At 29.8% G+C, this 18488-nt stretch overlaps 1 long non-coding RNA gene and 1 pseudogene across 1 annotated transcript; both read left to right on the top strand.

The window, feature by feature from the left end:
- Window positions 1-8148: 8148 nt before the first annotated feature.
- Window positions 8149-9517, top strand: LOC130592195 (uncharacterized). The gene is made up of 2 exons (XR_008970424.1): window positions 8149-8210; window positions 9354-9517. It is a non-coding gene; the product is annotated as an uncharacterized LOC130592195 (long non-coding RNA).
- A 4866-nt stretch (window positions 9518-14383) lies between these two features.
- Window positions 14384-18055, top strand: LOC125499558 (uncharacterized; annotated as a pseudogene).
- Window positions 18056-18488: the final 433 nt, after the last annotated feature.

Raw genomic sequence — 18488 nt, 5'->3', positions numbered from 1 at the left:
GAAGAAATCAACATGAACGATGGTGGTGTAATACCAACTACAAGAAGCATATTGTTGGATTATTTATCAAATTAAAGTGTAGTTGAATTTTGTTTTTTACGTTGTATTATCTTTAATTACGTAATATTGCTCATCTAAATTTCAATGGAATAAGAAGTTAGGTTTATGTTTCTATTTATGTTTTACTACATTTATATTAGTTGTCATTATAAAATTTGACTCCAATTGGTCAATGCTTATAAATGTCATACCAACTTATAACAAACATTTATTATATGTCACTCAACAAATTCGTTTTTTATGAGGCTTTTAAAAAATATATATATATATATATGAACATCCGAAAAAAATTATTTATTTGTTCCTTAGTAATAACTTTTCCTTCCAACTTATTCAATGCAAATATACATAATGTGTAGTTCATGCAATAATGTCATTTTCAATTTTGACCACACTTGGTCAATCCTTATCAATTCATATCTACTTCCACCAACATGTATTAAATTGCCATAAGCCATGAATTTCGGCCAACCCACTATAAATAAGGTAAGTTTGAAATTTTTGTTACTTATACATTTCCTAAAAATTACCATTTCACCTATTATTATCAAACTTTTCCAATTTAACCACATCATACTAATGGGATCCTAAAATAGCTAAGCATATAGTAGAAGTTATGGAGGCTACTTTCCAATTCTTAGAGTATTGGTCGACAATTGATCAAAAACTTTCTAATGCAGTTTATAAATTACGTAAATTAGAAGAGTATGAAGGGATGGAAACAATGAGTTATATGAGGCAAATTACATATTTTCGCAACACAAATTGAACTTGCTTCTCAAGAAGCAAGGGGTATTGTTGAATATTATCGGACACGTATTATATTGGTAATATTTATATAAACAAAAATTGTAAAATTACTAATTAACATATTATTGTTTATTTATAAGTGATTCAGTTTATTATGGTCTATAATAAATTAATATATTCATTGTAGAGTTTGATTTATATAAAGCTTTATATATGATTTAATAGATATCATTGGACAACTGACGGGGTACAGTGGAATAACGGAAACTACTAAATCCCGAATGATGACTATTGAGTTGGTTGATACATGGTAAGTTATATGGTAAACAATTTAATTGCTATTTAAATTTTAATATTTTAAATAATACGTTGTACATATATGTATTAATATATATTGTTATTTGTATGGATTATATTTAGTAATACAAGCTTGAATTGTGTGCTTTGGACTACCCATGCTGACGAGATGACTCAATTTCTCAAAACCGAAGGATGTGATGGTGTTATTATTGTCATCATGCAGTTCGGGAAAATAGCTAGCTTTCATGGTTTGTTTAAATTTTATCTATTTATTTTATTTTGCATTTCTCTATATATTAATATGTTTTAAAAGATATAATATTATGTTACGTTTGGAAATATATTTATTTTTTTAGGAGAGATACGTGTTTGCACTTCCCGCTATGCTTCAAGATTGTTCATTAATGACGATATTCCTGAAATTAGTAACTTCAAGAATAGGTTGGGTTTCGATTTCATATATATATTTTTTTTAATATTCATGTTTTTAAATGTTATATTTATATTGCTATGTTAATATATATTATAATAATTATGTAGCTTTCCTTCAAGTGGTGAACAAAAGAGTGGACAATTGACACAATTATCTAATGACACAAATGACTTTCTAAAGGAGGAATCAATCAAGGATATATCTGATCTACTTGAGATGAATAAGGTTATTGAATGTTAACTTTGTCTATATCTTTTATAAGTTTATTTACTACAATATTATGAAGCTGATAAAAAATGTATCCTTATATTTGTTTATTATAGGCTGGAATATGTGTTAGCTTGGCAACTATTGAAGATATTGATATTCAATATAGTTGGTACTATGATGCTTGCAAAAGATGTAATAGTAGATTGGTTAGAGAAGGAGATGTAACTCGATGTAGGAAGGACAATCATGTTGTCAAATCAACCGTCCCAAGGTAGTATGTACTTACATAATTAAATAAATAATTTGTATTAGTTTTGTAATAAACGAAAAATAATAATATAAAATTTTACAACACTCATTGTTATATATTTAATATAATAGGTTCAAGATCAAGTTCATCGTATCAGACAAGACTGCCGATGCTTCGTTCTTAATGTTTGATAAAGAAGTATGCAAGTTGGTTGGTAAGACGGCCAAAGAGATACTAGACTTGCAAGACAAGGTTATTATGAATTACTTTAATTCATTAACAGCTTTTTAAAATTGTATTTAATTCAATTAATTATTAAATTTACTTATCTATACTATTACATTATTTATCTTAAGGATGCTGAAGAAACAACATTTCCCGAGGATTTCAAGTTTTTGCTTGGTAAAAGATTTTTGTTTAAAGTTAAGGTTCCAGATAACAACGCCATAGATGAGAATTCTACCTACACCGTTGTAAGCACAACTAATGAGCAAAGTGTGATTGACAAGTGGATGGGACTTTACATAAAGATTGAGGTAATTACAACATGAATCCAATTATTAGAATAATTAAATTGAATGAATATTTAATAAGGTATATTCTTATATTAATTTTTGTTGTTTACGTATTTTCTTTTTCATAGCATGACTTATATATGAAGAAGCAAAATGAGGCGGAAAGTGTCAAAGATGGTGGAGAAGAGAAGGTATGTTGAAATTCAAATACGAATTTTTTTATGAATATAGTTTTTAATTATAATATTTAAATAATGTTTGTTATTTTCTTTTTTTACATATCCTTCTATAATTACTCAATAAACGTCTCATTTTATAATGTGCAACTTTTACTAACATATTAATTTCGAACTTATAGGAATCTATAAATTCTGAAGGTGAATCATCGGCTTCTCAAATAATACCACAAAAACGATTTATCAAGTTGGAAAAAAATGGAGAGAATGATAATGACAAGTCTCCACTTGAAATGCAAGAATCTACTACAAAGAAGCTTAAGGCCATTGAAGAGTAGTTATTGAGACTATTTCGTAGTAGTTAAAGAATAAAATCCTGGATTTTTGGATTATTTATTTCAAACTTTTTTTCAATAATTGCTCCGTTCATAAAGACCTATATTATTGTGGTTGTTTTTAAAACAATTTATGATATTTCATATTGTGGTTTACTTGGATGCTATATTCATATATTTTTTTTTCAATAATTGCTAGGTTCATATATTGATTACTTATTATGTATGCGAAAACATAATCACTTTAGATATATAATTTAAATAATAATTTTGATATATAATTTGTACAAGTTTGATAGGTTTCATATAGAATTATAGGATATGATTACTATTAATTGAATAAGATTATTTAAATAAACGATTATGTGATATATGTTTTATTGATTTGTACTAAATGAAATAAGGGGAAAATATGAATCAATCTATACTATAAAGCAACATTTAACTACCAAAAATATTATTGGTTATCCGAATTTCATTGTAAATTATATAAAGATAATACTTTCCTTATAAGAGTTATTAGAATAAGTTTAATTTTGGTTAAAAAAATATACGTTTAACTTTATTCGTTAAGGAATTAACTATAAGTACATATACTTATATTCTATTAGATCATATATTATTATCATATATTATTATCAAATATTTTTAGGAAAGTATATATTTTTTCGAATATTCATTATTCCGAAAATCTATAAACCAAAATCGTGACCAATATATTTCGTGTTATATATACATAAGTTCATTACACAATTTAATAGATTCAAAATTACCAAATCACTTTAGTTAAAACAAAAAACTCATTATTATTATGAAACGTAAGTTAGTAAAAAAATGTATACTAAAATGTCTTCCCCAAGAAGTTATTATAGATATAATTTCACGTCTTGGAGCTATTTCTATTGCTGATTTATTTAGGTGCAAGATAAGGTACGTTATATGTTTAGCAATTGATTGAGATTTTTGTAAATTACATATATATAACATCTATATAATAATTATTATTTATTTCTAAATGTAGTTGCAAGACACTTAATGATATTTGTGACGATGAAAAAGTTCTACAAAAACTATCTATTGAAAGCTTGCTAGACTTATCGTGGGATTACATTGATAAGATTGATGATTTGTTTGCACGATGTTTGGAGTGTAACAATTTTGAGGCTATTCTACGAGTTGGAATGGTAACTGTTTTTTGATAAATTAATTATAAACATCAGTTAAATTATTGTCTATATTATGTTGATAATTAATATTTTACTAATTCTTCTAGGTACAATATTTTACTCAAATGAAGATTAAAGAGGGTATTGCAAGTTTTAAAAAAGCATCAAATGAAGGCTATTTAGTTGCAACCTATTTATTGGGCCTAATAAATCTATGCAGTGAAGATGTAAATTCTAAGGAAGTTGGTTTTTTAATGATACCAGATACACTAATTAAGATGGGATTGGAAGGGATTGTCGAATGTAGGAAGAAAATTCGCTATCATTTTTCTACAATATGGATAGAAAATAAAATCACTATTCAATCAGATTTATTTGTATGCTATAACAATATAAAATGTGAGGTGAAAAGGAACCTTTGGGAAGGTGCTAATTCCTTTTATATAGTTTCATATGAACCTATAATACTATGTAACGCTTGCAAATGTAATCGTGAACTTTTATTCTTCCTATCGTTTATGTCATAATAATATGTAGATATAGATTTTTTAATAAAGTTTTTTATTATATTGTTTACGCATTGTATCCATATTCTCTCATCAATAATAACGTAACTTTCAATTAAATTTATTAGTTAAAAAAATTCTAAATAGTTTAATATTTGATTTGATTAGTATCCGATTTTTTTTTCTTTTTCTAAAACAAGTAGGTAAATGTAAAAAAATATCTGTCAATTACAAATTGCCTTTTTCAAATTGATTTCGAATAAGTCATATATTTAGTTAACATAAGTATAATTGCACATTTTTAAAATTTCACATATGTTATGATATATTTTATATAGGAAAATATCAAGATTCACAAAATCAAATCTTATGACAATTTATTTATTGCATAAAATATTGTGTAGTATACGTTTGATAAGATTTCGTAAAAAGAAACATATATATAATGTCTTCTCGATTGCTAAATGTGTTGTACTTAAAAATAAATTATTTATACAACTTATATGATTTATAATTTTATTAAGCCAAACAGTATAAACTAATTCTTAGTATGAAGTTTGATAATATATGTATAATGGAACGCCTTCCCACAGAAATCGTTGTTGATATTATTTCACGTGTTGGAGCTAATTCTATCAGAGATTTATTTAGGTGCAAATTAAGGTATGAACATGAACAACTAATTATTCATACGTTTCTATAATATCATTTATAAATAATGTGTTAAGATAATCATTTTTTTGATATAGTTGCAAGACACTCAATGTTATTTGTGAAGATAACAAAGTTCTACAAAAGTTATCAATAGAAAGCTTGCTAAGATTATCTTGGGATTACATAGATAAGATGGATTTCATATTTACACGATGTTTAGAGTGCAACAACGTTGAGGCTATTGTTCGAGTTGGAATGGTAATTTTTTCTACAAGAAGTTATTCATAATATTTATAAATTTATAGGTATTTACATTCACATTATAAAGTGTATGTTATTTGAAATTTTTTCAAGTATATTTTATATTGGTTTATTCATATATCTATATGTTTCTTTATAGGCATACTTTTTTACTGATTTGAGGATAGAAGATGGTATTTCATTTTTCGAGAAAGCATCAAATGAAGGATATTTAGTTGCAACTTATTTGTTGGGACTTATATATCTTTGTAGTCAAGAAGCGAGTTACAAGGAAGTTGGTTTCAAAATGATACCAAGTACGTTGATGAAAATGGATTTGAAGGAGATTGTAGAATGTAGGAAGAAAATCCGTTCTAATTTTTCGGGAGTATGGATAAAAAATAAGATGTCTCTTGAATCAGGATTTTATTGATGTGATAGAGAACAAACATGTAAGCTGGATAGAAATCTTTTTGAAGATCATGAATGTTACTATGAAGTTTCAGGTGATCATAGAATATTATGTGATTCTTGCAAGTGTAATCGAGAACTTATGTTCTTTTTATCATTTATGTATTAAGTATAATTATATTTTTCGTACTTATAATATAATGATTTAATGCATTAAAAATTTGTGTCTCAAAAATTTATTATACCGGAAATATGTTTGTTATTATAAACGTTTTTTCATAGTTTACTCTCACGCCTTATTTCAATATAACTTTGAACTAATCATAAAATAATTATTAAAGTCGACTAATATAATATATTGAGGACTAAATTCAATTATTTCAACGTTAATATATAAATACGTTAGTAGTAGTATTGTATATTTAATAAAGGTTAAAATTTTAAATGGTGTGTATTAACAGGAAGTATGTCTAATTTAAGGTAATGTTATCTTATAATATCTGTTATGATTCTAAGGTTGACAAAAAAAAATTAAAGGGTTGCATAAACCTTCCATATATATTACATGATAATTTAACCTAATCGTAGCTAGGTAATATTTGATAACTAAAATTAAGGCTAAAATCAGGATTGAAATATTTGCCAACTATACGTAGATATGTATTCCTATTACATAATATATATTTTGTATGTATATCAATTTTCATAGTTTATAATTTTCATTCAAATAATACATTAAGATATACTATGATTATTTATTTTTAGCATTTCAATTCATTCACCAATTCGAAATGAATAATGAAAATGATGATCCAAGTGCATCAAATCAATATCGTCATGTTAAGAAGGGAAGGGGTTCGAAACGACATGCATATCATATAGGTATGTATTCATCAAACCGTTTATAGTTAGGTTTTATATATGAATATATGATATTCCATCTTCTTCCCAATAAATACAATATAACTAATTATTAGATTACAATTAAACTTTAAACAAATTACAATAACTAATTATTACATATAACATTTCACGATATTGATGGAATATCAAATATTTCTTATAAAAACTAAATTATAAACGGTTTATTAATCATCTTTTAAAGCAAAGAAAAATAATATATAAATAGTATAATATATAAGTATTAGGATTCTCACCTAAATTCTTCATATTTGTGCGATGTGTTGTAAGTTGGCTGATTATACGAATGTTATTCGAATGCATATCCACATGAAAACAACAAAACAAATAAAATATTATTATTTCAATACAATATTATATTTAAGACTATTAATTACAATTGATGAAGTTTTAAACTTTCAAGAATATCAAACACTGTCTAATGTATATGTATTTTATTCCATGGCAATATGTTCCTTTATTAATTATACAAGTATTGCTTCTACTAAATTCTATTTTTGATTAGCAGACTTACTCGAAATCCAATCCCATACTTTGTCGCCAAGAGTTACTGTAATAGCCCTGTTTTTAAGAGCGTTTATTTAAAAGATGATTATATTCATTAAGCTAATTATGTTCCGAAAATTTTTATTACATTTGAGTTGGAGTGGACATTTATTTTTGTTGTATTTGTAATATACTTATTTGTTTAATTTTATGAAGTTATTTATATTATGTGTTTGTATTTTGGTTGTTTAAAATTATTTGAGTGATATTTGTCGAAAGTTTCCAACTTCAGTCGATTCCCATTTTCATAATTATCCGCCAGTTTATTTGAAACCCGAATAAAACCCCCCTCCTTGTCGGTTTAATGAAACCCAAAAAGGCACCCCAATCACTTCCCTCTTTCCCCGTTTCATCTAGAATCTCAAAACCCCAAACCCCAATATTTTTCTCTCTCGTCCTGCTCGAGCTCCACCGACGAACGACCGTCGGACTTGGGCTGCTGCTCGTCGGTGTCTGCCTGGTTTCGCGTCTTCCCTTCGCCGGAGTTTCCTCCTTGTCGGCACCGTTGATGTCTCGTCTTCTCTCTCCTCCTCTGTTCTCGCTGGTTTTCGTCGGTGCTGTTGCACATGGTTGCTGCAATCACCGGACTTGCGATGCGCCACCCGGTCGCCGCTGTAGCTCCGCCTGACTTTCGCCGCCTCACCGCCCCTACTGCTGCTCGCCGACTTCGCCACAGTGCACTGAAGCTTCGAAACTACCCCTCTTTGTTCTTCGCGTCGCTGCTCTTGTGAGCAGAGGTATATTCAACCTCTTTAAATTCTGATTTCTAGTCTTGTTTAGCCTAAGTTGCTGTTGTTATTGCTGTGGTGTTGATGCGTGGTATTGATGTCGGTGTTGGTGTTATATTATTGTTGGTGATGGTGATCTTTGTTGTTGATGCTGCGCTGTAGAGGTTGTTGTGGGGTGGATGTTGCTATTGTTTGTTGTTGCTATTATTGTTGTCTGTTGTTGTTGTTAGTGTTGTCGTTGCTACTCTTTTAGTGGGTTGTGGTGTGTGTTGTGATGGAAGAAACAACCACACTAAGGTTTCAATTTCTTAATGGATAATGATATAATTAAGTTGTCTTATTTTCATAGTATTAAAATTAGTTGCTTGCTTGTTTAGGGATGTTATTAGTAGAGTTAAGTTTGTTTAGTTTGATTAAGTTAAGAGTTGTAGTTCTTAGCTTGATTGAGGATAAAGGAAATTAGAATGATAAGTGGAGGTAATTTTGAAATTGAGAATTGGTTATGGATTCACTTTGTAGTTTAGATTAGTTTAAGGATAGTTTTTAATTATCGTTATTGTTATAAGGTGAATTGTTGGAGAACGATTATGGAGTTTAAGTCTCATTTGGAGATGAAGATTAATGAATGAGGTTGTATTGTTCACATCTGGATCGCGTATGAGGTAACTTTTATGTTCAGTAAAATGTATTACTTATGCCCATGTGTGTGAATCTCTTTGTTATGTTTTCGTAAATAACTTCGTACTATGGCCATAGCCCATAGATATGAATGTGATGATGAAATGTCATTGATTGAATATGAATACGAAAACTATTTTGCTGGCTTAGTTTATGAACTGAAAATAGAAAGTGGGCAAGGTATGGGTGGAGGATGGTTACTTTTTGACCTGATACGGTCGGCTACGCTCCATGGACTGTGAACCTTGGGGTAGTATTGCTGGGCTCCATAACGAACCTTGGAGGCAGCATTTGTCCTTTGTCCAAAGCCTGTACTTGCCACTGATTGTTTAAGAGAGTGAGCTATGCCAGCGTTGTAACGAAATGAAAATGATTTGAGAAATAAAATGTTTATAACGGGCTGAAGTAAAGGTTACGAGTTTTCCACTCATTTTGGAATTTTGTTTGTTTTGTATTTCTCCCCTTAATTTGCAGGTTTGATATTCAGAGTTCGGAATTCGAAGTGGAGCAAGATCAAGGTGTCATAGTGGCTTAAGGATTAAGCTTGTATTTTAGATAGTTGGTTTGAGAATAGTTATTGATATTTCGTTGTATAATATTTGGGAATTTTAGTTCAATTATTGGTGTATTTAAGGATATTTTTCCGCTGCAAAGTAATTTATTCAAGAGTTAAATCTAGTTTATGGTTGTCGAGTGTGTTTCATTAGCAGCTCGGAAGAGCGGGCTGTTACAGTAACAGAGGATTTTACAAGTCAACGCTCTCATTTAAGCGATATTTCAAATGGTAAGATATTTATCATTATTTATAACTTAAATTTCATCATTTTTCTAATGTTTATAGTTGTGACATATTTGATAATTTTAAAATACATAGTTGTGACAAGTTTTGAAACACAAGTGCAATCAAATGACAATTCATATTCACCAATTATATATGGAATTGGCAATACGCAAAGGGAGAAGTACAAATTAGCAAGGGAAAACAGGAAATATATATTACATAAAAAGCGTAACAAGAATCATAACATGTTACATGGTATGTATTGTTCATTGTATTTGTCTATACATATTTCCTTCTAATATATTATTTAATATTTTTGGTTATGTGAAATATAACATTTTTTTGATGTTTTGCAGATAATGTTAGTCAAGAACAACAACTAGATTTGCATTCTCAAAGAAGTCACATAAGTTGTATTACTCAAAGAACTCCTTTATGCGACATATCTAATGGTATTTCTATTCCATAATATTCCCATTATAATGTTAAAATAGTTAAAAGCTCATGAATGTAGTTATTTTTTTGTACTACTCTATATGTAATTATATATGACATAAAATATGTTATAGTAATAATAGATGTCATATTTGTTTGTGTATTAGTTTTTTGAAAACAAAAGAGACAACATTTGATATGATATCACTAAATACAACATTCTACGGTTATAAGTTTAAAAAATATTAGGACTTTATTTATTATTTTCATTATGTTGAAGATAACATTTTAATTTTAAAGAAATATTAACATGCAATCTAAATACTCAATCACATTTGTAATAATAACCAATCATATTAATAATTATAACGAAAAAATTATGTAATCATAATGAAAAAATTATTTGGTACACATAAACGGAAAAAAACATGTTTAAATTAACAAATATAATTGTTTCTTACCTTAATTTTCAATAAACATTAACATGCAATCTAACTACTCAATCATATTTTTATTAATAAGCAGTAATATGAATTATTATAATTAAAAAAAATTAAATTATAGATTTATCATGTATACTATCATCGGAAGACAAAAATTATAAACGAAATAATTTTGTCACTTAATATTACACTTTTTTACTTATATTCACCGATTATTCATGATAATTTTTACATGCAAATCAAATTTCGAATATTCATTATTGTGTTCATTCATATTTTATAAGCAAAAGCAAAAAAAATATAAAACTACATATCCACATAACATATACATATTAACAAAAACGAAAAAAAAAGAATATTAAAACTTACCAAAAAACTTTAATTTCCATCTTGAATATGTTGAGATGATGACATGCAACTATATTTTGCAAGTATTTCGCCCATAACTAATCAACATTTGAGAAATTCCCCAATTAAAACTTTGAAAAAATGGAAATATGAAGAATTTCATATTATTTTCTACCGAGACATTTTGAACCAAAAAAATCTGATTTTTTTTTGTGTTTTCATGTTTTTATTAATAACCAGTAATATGAATTATTATAATTAAAGAAAAATTAAAATTTTAGATTTATCATATATACTATTATCGGAAGAAAAAAAATATAAACAAAATTATTTTGTCACTTACTATTAAACTTTTTAACTTAAATTCACCCATTATTCATCATAAACTTTACATGCAAATAAAATTTCGAATAATAAAGATTGTATTTATTCATATTTTTATAAGCAAAATAAAAAAAAAATACAAAACAACATATCCACATAGCATATACCATATAAACTAAAAACGAAAAAAAAAGAAAAATAAAACTTACCAAAAATCTTTAATTTCCATATTGAATATGTTGAGATGATGACATGCAACTATATTTTGCAAGTAATTCGCCCATAACTAATCAACATTTGAGAAATTCCCGAATTAAAACTTTGAAAAAATGGAAATATGTAGAATTTCCATATTATTTCTACCGAGACATTTCGAAGCAAAAATCGTGAGAAATGAAGAAAGTTTTTTGGTGTTGATTTTGTGTATTTGAGTTTGAGAATAGAAAATTTGTAGAACAAAATCGTGAGAAATGAAGTAAGTTTTTTGGAAATTTTTTGAGTAGATGAAGATATTTGTAAAGAAGTATAGAGAGAAGTTAGAGAGATAGAGAAATGAAGTAATGGAAATATTGTTGTAATGAAATGAAGTTAATATGCAATGCATGTGAATCATCATAAATATAATAAGAAAGGTTGCTTATAAATGTTGTCTTGACTAAGTATAATCACTACATGTTAGCTTATAATTTGATATTTTGTACATAGTCAAACGGTATGTTACTAATGTTATTCTATGTTTTTAAAATAAAACAAATAATATATAGGTTAATTTAATGAAAGCAGTCTATTTTAATGTAAAAAAACATGGATTTTAAAAAGAATTTATATGTAAACATTTTATCTTTAACCCTCTCAATATTAATTTATTTGTGATACTATGATTACTTATGATATAGTCATAATAAAATATTATTATTCTAAATTTAATCAATTAGTATATTAACAAATTATATTTTGTTTTGGCTTTCATTTGGCAATTATATTGTCATTATATAAATTCACTTTTTGTATTGTATTGTTTTTGTTTGTTTGCAGTATCCTCAAGATCTCTAAATCAATTTGTATCAAAACAAATTGAACAACGATGTGCAAGGCAAAAAAGAAAACTAATATTATCGCAAAGACGTGAAAAAGTTTCAGCCAATTTAGGACGCAGCAATCCGTATTTAATTCCAATTTTTTGTCGTTCATTGAACGGTATAGATGTGTACTATGGAGGCTATTATTATAAAAATATTATCGTATGTTAAATATAAACTTATTTTATCTTTTCGTATTATATTCAGATGGATCCGTTGTTAATTCACCGTCAATAAGCACAATATTTAATGATTCAAGTATTATTTGTACTACTCCATTGGGGCGTATAGGTAAATATATAATAAATTCCCTTTATATGGTAATTAAATTTGAATGTTGATATTAAGATAATTAATATACAAATTTTATTTTTCTAGATTTGCAATCATCATCTTCTAAGTCGTCTTTTGAGGAACCGCTAAACACAGTTATTTCTAACAATAATCCTACCAGCATTGTTATTAACGGTATACGCTTTACATACATTCCGATATGTAATTATTATTATTTATATTAAACGATTAAATAAAATTAAAATGCAAAATCTAATGAAGATATTTATTTGACATTTACTTTAGCCACACAATCTCCTTCTGATATTGCCAGAAGTAATAGAAAGCAGATTATGTTAGAAAAAAGAGCTCGAGGTATGCATTCTGTACTATTCAATGAATTGATTGTATTCATAATTACATCGATTTTTTTTTATATTAACTAAAACGCAATAATTAATAGGCAGCTCTATGATTTCTGGAGACATGTTGGAATTGGCACAATCTCATAGTAATGTTAGATCTAAGAGACATGTGGTTCGAAGTTCAAATATCCTTAAATCAGTTACACGGAGAATTATAAATGGTATTAATTTATTATTTACTTATTAAATACAAGTATCTAATATTTGAAGTACTTTTAACATCGTATCTAAAATGTATTGTTTTTTATGACTGTTATATAAAGATGAAAATATTGATCAAGTTCTCATGACCAATCAAATACTACCGTTCAAGATGACTGTGTTACAGAAGACGATAGTGACAACGACGTCAATTATATGGATATCGTTACAGGTTGGCATATAATTTGTAATAACTATTGCATATCATGCGAAATGTCGTACTTATTATTATGATTTATTGTGTTGTCTTCTTAATTATGTTTATATCTCATATTTATTACTGATTTTGTTTTTTCACAGAGAGCTACTCAGATTTAGGAGACCCAACACATGTATGTGAGTTTTGTGGCGCGGAAATGTGGTTCAATGAGAGAGCTAACAAGAAATCCAAAAACATCAAGCCAAAGTTTTCGTTGTGTTGCATGCAAGGGAAGGTTCAGCTACCTCTGCTAAAACATCCACCTCAAATTATTTATGATCTATTGAAGAAGAAACATAATAGAAGCAACCATTTTCTTGAAAATATAAGAGGATATAATATGATGTATTCGTTTACATCAATGGGTGGAAGGATTATTGCACCTACATCTAAAGGTCGAGGTCCATATAATTAAAAAATTGGTGGTCAAAATCATCACTTAATAGGTACTTTATTGCCTGCTGATGGTGCACGACCAAAGTTTTCTCAGCTGTACATATATGATACTGAGGATGAAATAAAGAACAGGAAAACAGCTGCAAGGTACAACATAGTAAATGGATTTAAGTATCATTGTAACTTTAATTGTTTAATTTATATATTCCTTTTCAAATCCTAACTTATTATTCATTATGTCTTACCAGTACATCAAACCCAGACAAGTTTGAAGATCGCTTAGTTGCAGAATTACAAGATATGTTAGATCATAATAACCCTTTAGCTCATAATTTTAGAATGGCTAGGGATAGGTTTGCATCTAACACGTGTGAGAATTTGAAATTAAAACTTATTGGCAAAAGAGAGTCTGATGGCAGAACTTAAATTTGCCAACAACATCAGAAGTAGCTGCACTTATCGTAGGAGATATTGATAGTGCCGACAAAAGAGATATAATTATCGAAACGAAGGGTGGAAAGCTACAACAAATTTCCGAACTTCATCCTTCTTACCTCGCTATGCAATATCCACTATTATTTCCATACGGAGAAGATGGATTTAGAACAGATATTATGCACAGGGATAAGACTCCATCAGACGGTTCAACAGGAAAGAGGTTTAAACTCACAATGCGTGAGTTTTTTGCATACAGAATACAAGACCGAGCTCTGGAGGCGGCAACAATACTATTATCTCGAAGGTTGTTACAACAATTCATAGTTGATGCTTACACAATGATTGAAGCTGAAAGGTTGTCTTTTCTTAGACACAACCAACAAAGCTTGAGAGCTGCTAATGTCAAGAATTTAAGAGGTGCTGTCGAGAGAGGTGAAACCGAGGGATCTTCGACTGGAAGTCGTATAGTATTGCCATCTTCCTTCACAGGAGGACATAGTTATATGAGAGAAAACTATCAAGATGCGATGGCTATTTGCAGATGGTATGGTTATCCAGATTTATTCATAACATTTACGTGTAATCCTAAGTGGCCTGAGATTACTAGATTTGTAAAAAAAAGAGGCCTAAGGCCAGAGGATAGGCCAGACATCATATGTCGAGTTTTTAAGATGAAACTAGACCAGTTGGTGAAAGATCTGAAAGATGGCAAAATATTTGGCAGGGTTAGGGCTGGTATGTTAGACATCGTCCTTATTTATATTATTATTTTTTATTATATGTTATTTTTAATTGGATTGCTATCGTTATATCTTTTATTTAACTTGAATATCAAAACTAATTTTGTTGTCTGCTTATTTTCAGTGGTCTATACAGTTGAATTCCAAAAGCGTGGTTTGCCGCACGCTCATATTTTGTTGTTCATGCATCAGGGAGACAAATACCCTGTTGCTTCAGATATTGATAAGATTATTTGTGCTGAGTTGCCTGATAAATCTGAAGATCCAGAACTATATCAAGCAGTAAGCGAGTACATGATGCACGGTCCATGTGGCTCAGCAAATACAAATGCTCCGTGTATGATTGACAAGCAATGCAGTAAGCATTTTCCCAAGAGTTTATTGAGGCAACTAAGGTAGATGATGAAGGATATCCAGTGTACAGACGAAGAGATAATGGATCTACAGTTGAGAAGAGTGGGGTTCACCTTGATAATCGGTATGTTGTCCCATATAATGCTGAATTGCTTCGTAAATATCAAGGACACATAAACGTTGAATGGTGTAATCAATCTAGATCAATTAAATATTTGTTCAAATATATAAACAAGGGATATGATAGGGTTACGGCTGCGGCTTATCAAGATAAACAGAAAGAAGGTGAAGGTAAAGAAATAGATGAAATAAAGATGTACTATGATTGCCGATATATTTCGGCGTGTGAAGCAATTTGGAGGATTTTTGGATTCAACATACATTATCGAACCCCTGCTGTTGAAAGATTAAGTTTTCATCTACCGGGAGAACAAACCGTTTTGTTTAACGACCATGCGGATGTGGAATCCGTACTAGACAGACCTCATATTGACAATACGAAATTCCTAGCTTGGATGCAATGTAACCAAAAATATGAAGAAGCTAGGGAGCTTACTTATGTGGAGTTCCCTACAAAATTTGTTTGGAAACAGGCACAGAGAGAGTGGACCCAAGATCTAGAGGTGTCACAATAGGACGAATCTACCATGTCTCACCTGGATCTGGAGAGAAGTTCTACCTTAGAACTTTATTAAATTTTGTAAAAGGCGCGACATGCTACGAAGACATTAGAACGGTTGATGGTGTAGTGTTCCTACATTCAAGGAAGCTTGCTATGCAAGGGGTTTACTTGATGATGACAAGGAATATGTCGATGCAATAACAGAAGCAAGTTTTAGAGAATCAGGGTATTATCTAAGACATTTGTTCTCTATGTTACTATTATCTGGTAGCATGTCGAAGCCGGAGGAAGTTTGGCATAAGACATGGCAGTTATTATCTGATGACATACTTTACAAACAGCGTTGTCTTCAAAAAAATAAAGGTAAATAACTACGAAAATATTTTTTAGTCAAAAACCATACTTTTTAGCAATTTGCATTCTTAATATAGGTTACGTTTTGTTTATATGTTTCACAGACCTGCATTTAACCGATGATCAAATCGAATCTTTTGCATTGGCTGAGATTGAAACCATGCTCCAAAGTAATGGTAGCAGCTTGCGTAGATTCAGTGAAATGCGTTTCCTGATGAACTAATCATGTTTGAAGGACAAAACAAGCTTATAGCAGATGAGCTTTCATATGACATTGAGGAAATGACCGTGGAACACGACAAATTGTATAAAGGTTTAACTGATGAGCAGTCGATGATTTATCGAGAAGTATTGGATGCTGTCTCGAGTGAAGAAGGAGGTCTATTTTTCGTTTACGGCTATGGAGGGACGGGTAAAACATATGTTTGGAAAACATTATGTGCTGCAATAAGAAAGAAGGGCGAAATTGTATTGCCAGTAGCTTCGAGTGGAATTGCTTCTCTCCTCCTTCCACGTGGAAGAACAGCTCATTCTAGATTTGGTATCCCTTTGAATGTAAATGAAAATTCTACTTGCGCCGGAATTCGCCTGGGTCGGAGTTAGCTGATCTTCTCATAAGACAAAACTTATCATTTGGGATGAAGCTCCGATGATGCATAAGTATTGTTTTGAAGCACTTGATAGAAGTTTGAGGGACATAATGAGGTCTGTTGATAGGGATAACTTGCATCGACCATTTGGAGGTAAAGTGGTAGTATTCGGAGGTGATCTCAGGCAGATATTACCAGTTGTACCAAAGGGAAGTAGGCAGGATATCGTGTTCGCCACCGTTAATTCGTCTTACTTATGGGATTCGTGTAAGGTCCTTACACTTACTCGCAATATGAGATTACAATCAAGTTCCTCAAAATCTTCTGTTGATGAATTGCGAGAATTCTCAGAGTGGATACTAAGCTTGGAGATGGAAATGCTGGCGGTCCTAATGATGGTGAAGCCGTCGTCGAGATTGCAAAAGATATCCTTATAGATCCCGGGGCCGATCCGATTTTAGCAATTGTTGAAAGCACGTATCCAGACCTACAGGAACATATTTGGGAAGCTAAATATTTCCAAGAAAGAGCTATTTTGGCCCCAACAAATGAGATAGTGGAGATTGTAAATGATAATGTTCTATCTACTATTCCAAGAGAAGAGAAAGTCTATTTGAGTTCGGATGCTATAAGCAAAGAGGAAGGAATATTTGGAGTCCACGAAATATACTCCACTGAATTCCTCAATACAATTAAATGCTCTGGTCTCCCAAATCATAGCATACGATTAAAGGTTGGTGCGCCCGTTATGCTTCTACGTAATATTGATCAAACATCTGGATTATGTAATGGCACGAGGTTAGTCGTCAATCATTTAGGTAATCGTGTTATTGAAGCTACTGTTATTTCCGGAAGTAATGTGGGTGCAAAAGTTTTTATCCCAAGAATGACATTGACGCCGTCGGACTCCACCAAGTTTCCTATCAGATTTCAGAGACGTCAATTTCCTTTAATGGTTTGTTTTGCTATGACTATAAATAAAAGTCAAGGAAAATCTTTGTCTCATGTAGGCCTGTATCTCCCAAGACCTGTTTTTAGCCACGGCCAATTTTATGTTGCTGTTTCCAGAGTTACGAGCAAAAAAGGTCTGAAGATACTTCCTTTTGACAAAGAACACGGAGTGCGTACAAGTACAACAAACGTAGTTTACAAGGAAGTGTTTTCAAACATATAGATTGCGTTACAAAAATCATTTATGTAAATAACAATTTGATGCCTTCATATATGATTAGTTAAATATGTTACGTTATTTTGATTATTTTTATTGATCATTAGTTATGCTATCAAGCAATTAATACTCCCGTGCATCATGCACGGGTCCTAAAACTAGTTGTCTCTGTATTCAAATTGTTGGATGCTAAAAAAAACTATTTTGAATATTTTGCAACTAATTGTGTGTATGTTACGCACACCAAGTCTACCCGCTCTATAATGAGTATGAGTCATAGAGTATCGTATGTACGATGAACATTTGGTATTTTAAGACCTTGTTTTTTTAGATTGGAAGAAACTAAACTGAATTAAGCTCAAATGAACTGATTAATATGAAAAACAAAAGTAATAATTAAAATATTTAGCTAAAGTGAACTGACTGAAATGAGTTGAAC

Source organism: Beta vulgaris, chromosome 7, assembly GCF_026745355.1.
Source record: "Beta vulgaris subsp. vulgaris cultivar EL10 chromosome 7, EL10.2, whole genome shotgun sequence".
NCBI lineage: Eukaryota > Viridiplantae > Streptophyta > Magnoliopsida > Caryophyllales > Amaranthaceae > Beta > Beta vulgaris.
Note: the sequence above shows the minus strand (reverse complement) of the source record. Positions and strands in the feature narration are given on the sequence as shown.